Source organism: Oryx dammah, unplaced genomic scaffold (assembly GCF_014754425.2).
Source record: "Oryx dammah isolate SB20612 unplaced genomic scaffold, SCBI_Odam_1.1 HiC_scaffold_5, whole genome shotgun sequence".
NCBI lineage: Eukaryota > Metazoa > Chordata > Mammalia > Artiodactyla > Bovidae > Oryx > Oryx dammah.
In genome coordinates this window covers 95497386-95506157 of record NW_024070189.1, presented here as the reverse complement: position 1 = coordinate 95506157, position 8772 = coordinate 95497386, and the positions used below count along the sequence as shown (strand labels likewise).

Sequence of the window (8772 nt, the reverse complement as noted above, 5' to 3'; positions counted from 1 at the left end):
AAAAAAGTGTGTTGAAAACAGAAAATGATTGTAGGGGCACCCAGATTAGTGTCCATACTTTGGATTGAAGCAATTTACAAATCAAGTATTTACACTTGATAGTCATACCCTTTAGCACCTTCAGCAGTATTTCTCAGTTGTGAGTGATTCTTCATTAGGGTCAAAATATTCACTGGTTTCTTTATACATCTATTTTAGAGGCATAGGGCCAAAGAATATGAGAGAAGTAAAGACATTTTGAGATAACAAATCCGTGAATACAGTAAAATATCTGCCCCCTACTTTTGAAGGAAAAATATTGAGTAAAAGTTATTTTTTTCCCCTTTAAAAAATTATTCTAATTACAGGATACTAAAAAGCACTCCGGAGAAGGCGATGGCACCCCACTCCAGTACTCTTGCCTGGAAAATCCCATGGATGGAGGAACCTGGTAGGCTGCAGTCCATGGGGTCGCTAAGAGTCGGACACGACTGAGCAACTTCACTTTCACTTTTCACTTTCAATGATTGGAGAGAGAAATGGCAACCCACTCCAGTGTTGTTGCCTGGAGAATCCTAGGGACGGGGGAGCCTGGTGGGCTGCCGTCTATGGGGTCGCACAGAGTCAGACATGACTGAAGCGACTTAGCAGCTGTAGCAGCAGCAAAAATCACTCACATGTACTGCTAGTATCCAAATGTGGTACAAGAAATTCCCTTGCTTTGTAATGTAGTCCTGAAGAGATCAAACCACATTCACTGTAGTATAAATTGTAGTCAGATAACCTTTCTATATTCCAATTAACTTTAAGGGTTTTTCTTTTTATGTGGTTTTATGACATCCATCTTCCATGGAGATAAATGCTCACTCAAATGTGGCGGTCTGGTCAAAGTGTCCTCAATATAACTGAAATATAAATATTTGGCCTTGGGCTTCATATTTGGATAAATATATTTTTGCTAAAAGTGTATGTATTTCATTAAAAGTGTCACTGATCCTGAGGATAGTATTAACATATGATGTATCAGTGATTAAATAATAATTCAGTTCAGTTCAGTCACTCAGTCATGTCCAATTCTTTGTGATCCCATGGACTGCAGCACACCAGGCTTCTCTGTCCATCACCAACTCCCAGAGATTGCTTAAAGTCAAGTCCATTGAGTTGGTAATGCCATCCAACCAGCTCATCGTCATCCCCTTCTCCTCCTGCCTTCAATCTTTCCCATCATCAGGGTATTTTCCAGTCAGTCAGTTTTTCATATCAAGTGGCCAAAGTACTGGAGCTTCAGCTTCAGCATCAGTTCTTCCAATGAATATTCAGGACAGATTTCCTTTAGGATGGACTGATTCGATCTCCTTGCAGTCCAAGGGACTCTCAAGAATCTTCTCCAACACCACAGTTCGAAGGCATCAAATCTTTGGCACATTTAATTTGATAATTAAATTTTAATAAATAGTCTGAAGTTTTTTTCACTTTTGCAGTTTTTCTCTATCAGTGCTAGGCACCCTCAAGAAAAAGCCTGAGGCTGGTTTTTGTTGTTTTTGTGTGTAGCGGCTAGGTAACCCTTCTTAACTATGTCTCCACTCCTAAAAATTTATGAAGGGTTGATTTATCATCACACCTAACTCTTATGAACAGTTGGAGAGCATAGAATCAAAGCCAAGTCTCAAACCCCAAGTTGTCCTTCTTAAGATCAGCTTATGATCTTTTCAAGTCATTTTTCTGTATTGGGAAATTGCATTTTTTTTCTACATTCAGCACCATGAAGGCAACTCAGGCCTTCGTTTCTCCTACAGGTCAAAACATGATGCCATTTAGGAATAATCAAAAGGGGAAAAAACCCCAAAGACTAATATCACAAATACCTGGGGAGTTTGTGCATCTGTAAAATGGGTATATTAACTGTACTGAACTTACAGAGTTGCTGGAAGAAATCAAATTAAAATAAATATAAAATAGCCAGTGTTATTAGTGCTGGCTGATCAATATAATTACCTTTTGATCTTTCAAAATTTAGCTATGGACTAGCTACAACCTAGAACCAATCAGATCAGAATCTCTGCTCATAATTCCTTTGGGCAAATGAACATATTGTCAGGGTAGAGAAACATTGTTAGGCAATTGATAAACATTGCAATAATGTTATCTATCATTAAAACCGTATTACCCACTAGTGCTCATACTTAGTCGCTCAGTCGTGTCTGACCCTCTCCCACCCATGGACCATAGTCCACCAGGCTCCTCTGTCCACGGGATTTTCCAGGCAAGAATACTAAAGTGGATTGCCATTTCTTCCTCATATTACTCACTGCCATATTAAAATATAAATATTTGATAATATTTTCTTTAGAACTCATATTTATTACTGATGAAAATAGAGTGGTTTTGCTGTCCCTGAGTGATCTTATTCCCCTGCACTTCACCAGCTCAGAGGCAAACACATCATGAATTGGGTAGACACATTTTTCTTTCAGTGTTTCCATAACATTAGTGTTAAACTATGTATTCATAAGCAATTTTGTTGAAAACTTACCTAGGTCCTATCTAACATAGATAAATTCTCATTGACCACAGTATTGGGAGTTTGGGATTGACATGTACACACTACTATGTTTAAAATAAAGTGCCTTTCATGAAAGAAATGATGCATAACATTATCAGAGGGATAGATTTCAATTTATTTTTTGAAATTTTTATTATGACATAACTATGAAAATTTGCAACCCTATGTACATTACACTAATGAGAATTTCCAAAATATATATGCACACAAGAGTATTGATTCAGTTTTAAAATTTAAAAAATGCAATTTTTCTATTAACTACTTACAAAAGTTATGCTAATGGAAAAATCAGACCAAATCAACTACATGTTCTGATATACAAGGTGTAGAATTAGACAGATCCTTGAAGGCTGACTAAGAATAGTCCTTTCATGACAGAACCATATGAAGATTCACATCTTGTATAGGGAATGATATTTCTATAACTCAGATTTACAAAATGGGCTGGAAAATGCATTACTATCCATAGAAAACCATACCATCCATAATATTCATACCACAAAGCCCCCTGCAAACAGTTTGGTCCATTCTGTTAATTTAGATATGAGCTCACCACATCCAAATTCAAGGAATTGATGGTTCTACTTCCATTTGATCATCTGGGACTAACATAGGTTTTAAAAGAAAATAATCTGGTGGGACAGAGCACTGGGGTGGGAATTAGGAGGCCTTTGTCTGAGTCCACCTAATGTTTCATTCACTTAATGTGCAGTGTGTGTAAATCTCCTTACTTCTCTGCACTTGTATCCCTCACATTGAAGTAGGACCAGCAACACCCATTTGTAGGACATCTGTGTGTGATGTTGAGGAAAGAGAAATTTCCTCTTCTACCCCTCTAGAGTTCTGTGGCTGGATAACAAAATTGACACAAGACAGATTAACAGGAGAAAAAATAAACAAATTTGAGTTCCTGCACATGGAGGTCTCATAAAAATAAGACCTAAGAAGTGGCCAAAGCAGGCAGCTTTTTCCTTTTTAGACAAAGACACAATAACTTGGTGAGGAATTGACAAGAGGAAGAAACACAGGCTTTGGGTCCTTCACTAGTAAAGGATCTAAACAGATTTGGGCATGGGGCAGAGGATGAAAGAAACAATCAAATTTGTTTGTATAAGCTTCTATGCTCCAAATTCCCCATCTCTGAGAACAAAGTTGTCCTCCAACTTCTGGGGCAGGAATGCCCCTTTCATGTGAGAGATTTATTCCCTGCTTTTCCAGGGTACATGGGAGGGTCACAGTTTCCCTCTTGCATTAGCTGCTTCTCAAGCAACTTCAGTAGAAACTAATCAATAAACCATTGCAGCACATTTTGGAGCAGTCCACCCAATAGTGTATCCCCAATAGTCACAGATCCCCAGTAGTGGCACCTAAGAGGTCAATACTTAATAAATATTCATCTATGGTTTTTATTTTATCTATTTATTTTTTTAAGTTTTTTTTTTTAATGTGGACCATTTAAAAAGGCTTTGTTGAATGTGTTACAGTATTGTTTCTGTTTTAGTTTTTTGGCTGTAAGGCATGTGGAATCTTAGCTCCCCAACCAGGGACTAAACCTGCACTCCCTGCACCGGAAGGTGAAGCCTTAACCCCTGGACCACCAGGAGAAGTTCCCAGACACAGCTCTTAATTCAGAAGTTGAATCATTATTGGACTAGTTAGCTTATTGATGAAATACAATCCTAGGAGAGTTTAATGATCATGGCTGGATGGCATCACGGACTTGATGGACGTGAGTCTGAGTGAACTCCAGGAGATGCTGATGGACAGGGAGGCCTGGCGTGCTGTGATTCATGGGGTCGCAAAGAGTCAGACACGACTGAGCAACTGAACTGAACTGAACACTCTATTGTATGACAGAGAGATAGAAGCCTGTCAAGTTCCAGAGAATTCATTTACAGAATGAGTAGAAATCCTAAAATGTGTCTCAGTTCACACCATTAAATTAACTTTCCTTTCTCTTTCACTGTTTCTCCTTTTAAAAAAATTTATGATTCACTACTTGTTAAAATAATAGTGTATTGTAGATATTAAATGGGAAATGATAGGTCCCTTAGAAAATCACACAGAGGCATATGAACCCTGCTTTATGCTTTGTCTAGGCCTACAAGACATCACTGGAAGGAATGAAGGGGCAAGCAGGCAGGAAGGGCCCAGCATGCGTGCTAAGTCGCTTCAGTTGTGTCCCAGCTTCTTGAGACTCTATGGGCTATAGCCTGTCAGGCTCCTCTGTGGGGTTCTCCAGGCAAGAAAACTGGACTGGGTTGCCATGCCCTCCTCCAGGGGATCTTCCTGATCCAGGGATTGAACCCAAGTCCCCTGTAGCTCCTGCCCTGGCAGATGGAGTCTTTGCCTCTGAACCACTTAGGAAGCCTAAACTTCAGGATAACAATATCTAAAATTTACTTTGCTGTTACTGCAATGCCTCCATGACATATTTAGTACCCATTTTGTTTCATTCTTACTCATGTAGTTGTATCAACTGGATATCAATTTAGATGACCAGTTTCAGGCTCAAAGGTATTAAAAGCTTTCTCAGTGTCATTCAGGTACTAAGTAGAGCAGATAAGATTCAAAATTAATTTGTGGGTGTCTGAGGCTTATGCACTGTCCATTCTGTTTCCTTGCACTTCAGAGGGTTTAAACAGAGGTTCAGAAGTCTCTTCCCAACTTTTTAAAAAATTAATTAATTAATTATATTTTATTTTGTTTTTGTATATGCCTTTATACTGATTCTTATTTCCTGATCAGCACCCTGACTGTACTCCCTTAGAGATCCACAGGGTAAATAATTACAGAATGAAAGCACAAGTTGATAATGAAGCATAATTCAAGGTCAAAGACAAGAGAGAGACATGCCTTGAATTGCATAAGGTGATGCTTTCTAGGACCCCCAGCTCCAACTCCGCCTTCCTCCCTAGAGCTGATGCCACACATGGGCTGCACTGAGTCTACTCTGAACACCAGGAAGGAACAGCACAGTGAGCAGGGGGGTCTGTGCCTGGGAAGAAAAGGAAGAGAGTTTGCTTTTTGCTAATTTATAGTAGCTTGATAAAACTCTTATATGTCTCAAATCCTTAACATTTGTGAAGAAGTCTCATCAAATCCAACCCTCTAATGAACAATTGAGCAATTTAGGACCAAAGCCATTCTCAAACTCTAAGTTAGCTGGGATTCTCCAGGCAAGAATATTGGAGTGGGTTGCCATTTCCTTCTCCAAGGAAGAAGGAAAGTTTCAGTTCAGTTCAGTTCAGTTCAGTTCAGTTCAGTTCAGTCACTCAGTCATGTCTGACTCTTTGTGACCCCATGAATCGCAGCATGCCAGGCCTCCCTGTCCATCACCAACTCCCGGAGTTCACTCAGACTCACATCCATCAAGTCCGTGATGCCATCCAGCCATCTCATCCTCTGTTGTCCCCTTCTCCTCCTGCCCCCAATCCCTCCCAGCATCAGAGTCTTTTCCAATGACTCAACTCTTCGCATGAGGTGACCAAAGAAAAATGATGCTTCAGCTTTAACATCATTGCTTCCAAAGAAATCCCAGGGCTGATCTCCTTTAGAATGGACTGGTTGGATCTCCTTGCAGTCCAAGGGACTCTCAAGAGTCTTATCCAACACCACAGTTCAAAACCATCAATTCTTCAGCGCTTGGCCTTCACAGTCCAACTCTCACCTCCATACATGACCACAGGAAAAACCATAGCCTTGACTAGACGGTCCTTAGTTGGCAAAGTAATGTCTCTGCTTTTGAATATACTATCTAGGTTGGTCATAACTTTTCTTCCAAGGAGTAAGCATCTTTTAATTTCATGGCTGCAGTCACCATCTGCAGTGATTTTGGAGCCCAGAAAAATAAAGTCTGACACTGTTTCTACTGTTTCCCCATCTATTTCCCATGAAGTGATGGGACCGGATGCCATGATCTTCATTTTCTGAACATTGAGCTTCAAGCCAACTTTTTCGCTCTCCTCTTTCACTTCCATCAAGAGGCTTTTTAGTTCCTCTTCACTTTCTGCCATAAGGGTGGTGTCATCTGCATATCTGAGGACAGTTTAGAAAGACCTATTTCCTGATCAGGTAGCAAAGATGCCCAAGGAAGATAGAAACAGTGTGGGAGGTATGGCAAAATCAATACAGTATTGTAAAGTAAAAAAATAAAATTTAATTTTAAAAAAAGCTAAAATAAATAAATGAGTTCTTGGATCCCCACCACTAAAAACAACATCAACTTCATAAGCCTTTGAGCTAATATATGCATTTTGGTAACCTCCTACTGGCTCTCCTATCTGTTCTCTGCTTTGGTGATGAGAAAACAACCCCACACACATACCCCCCCGCACTCAATCCCTCCTGCATTCGTGTCTCCCACTGCACTTGGCACTCACTGGATTGTGCTTGTCTCCACTGGACCAGGACTGAGGGATTCAGATCACCTGCCCCTCCCTTACCTGGTGTTGGATGAAGGCCGAAGCTTTGTGGTGAGGACTGGCACCAAGACAGCCTCAACTGTGGGCTTCCTGGTGCAGACAAAAACTCTGGGAGGAGGAGACACACAGGTATGGAACCCACTGGACCGGAGCTGGCTAACTGAAGGGCTGGGAAGCACAGGTTGATTATCTAAAGTGATGCAGTCTAGAGACCTCAATACACTCAGAAAATAATTAATCATCTATGGTCTCTTAGACTTTGAGGATTTGTTAATTTCATGGAGGAGGAAAAGGAGAAAAGTGAATGTATTAGGAAGGATCTAGATTCATCAACTTCTCAGGGGAGTTTGACCTCTACTCCTCAGCTCCAACTGAAGCGACTTAGCAGCAGCAGCAGCCTCAGCTCTGACTTCCAAGTTTTATTTTCTTCTTATTTCAATCAGAGAAAATATGTGACTTTCATATCTGCAAGCCCATTGAATCACTTATGTAATTTAGAGAGATTTAGATCCACCTAACACACAGAGAATCAACATAGGAAAATTATAGAAACAGTATATAACAAGAAAGAGAGGACTGTGTTTATTTTGTGAAGATAGGAGCAAGGATGCCCATGACCAAGAGTCCTGGGTCATATGCAGCAAACATGAGAAGGGTGTACTGATGCGCTATGCAAAATCCTAGAAAGGCTATGACTCATTTGGGGCATCCAGATAATCTCCTCTAAGAGGAAAAACTGTGTAAACAGAGGAGAGAGCCAGATAGGTACACGTAAGCTATGTGACCTCAGAACAGAATCCCTTATTGCACATGTTTGGTTTTGTTAAATTTTCTACTCCTATGAGCCAAAAAAAGATACCATGGTATTGAGATTAGGCTATTCTGCTGATAATTCTCCACAGGGTAAACTTAATGTCCTTGTTCCTTAGGCTATAGATGAAGGGGTTCAGCATAGGGGTGACCACAGTGTACATCACCAAAGCCACTGCACCCTTTCTGGGGGAAGACAAGACAGCTGAGCTGAGATATACTCCAAGGCCTGTTCCAGAAAATAAGCAAACAACTTGACAGGTGAGAGCCACAGGTGGAGAAAGCTTTGGGCTTAGCAGCTGATGAAGAGACTCTCAGAATGGAGGATATAATTCAAATATAAGAGTAAAGGATCCCTGAGAGTGGAATCCCACCAACAATGGTACCAATGAAATAAATTAATATTTTAATGGTGGAGGTACCAGAACAGGCAAGGTTGAGGAGTTGAGGTGGGTCACAAAGGAAATGAGGAATTTCCACATTTGTACAGAAGGTAAGCTGTGACGTCATCAGGTAGTGCAGCAGGGAGGTCAAAAGACTGACGGCAAATGATGCCAGGACCAGCAAGATACATAGGCGGGGGTTCATGATGACCAGGTGGTGTAGGGGGTGACAGATGGCCACCAACTGGTCATAGGCCATCACTGTCAGAAGGAGACTCCCTAAACCTGCAAAAAGGGACAAGAAGGTCACCTGTGCTAGACAGCAGCCTGCATAGGTGATGGATTTGCTGTGTGTTTGGAGGTTCACTAGCATCTTGGGGATAGTAGTGGTGCTGCTACTGATGTCAGCCAAGGACAAATTGGAGAGGAAGAAGAACATGGGAGTGTGGAGGTGGGAGTCAGAGCTGATGACCAGGATGATGAGCAGGTTCCCAAGCATGGCCACCAGGTACATGGACAGGAAGAGCCCAAAGAGAAGGGGCTGCAGGTCTGGATCATCTGAGAGGCCCAGGAGGAGGAATTCGAAGACACCTGTTAGATTCTGTGGTTCCAT

At 41.0% G+C, this 8772-nt stretch overlaps 1 pseudogene; it reads right to left on the bottom strand.

The window, feature by feature from the left end:
• Positions 1–7838: 7838 nt before the first annotated feature.
• On the bottom strand, positions 7839–8772 carry LOC120864008 (annotated as a pseudogene).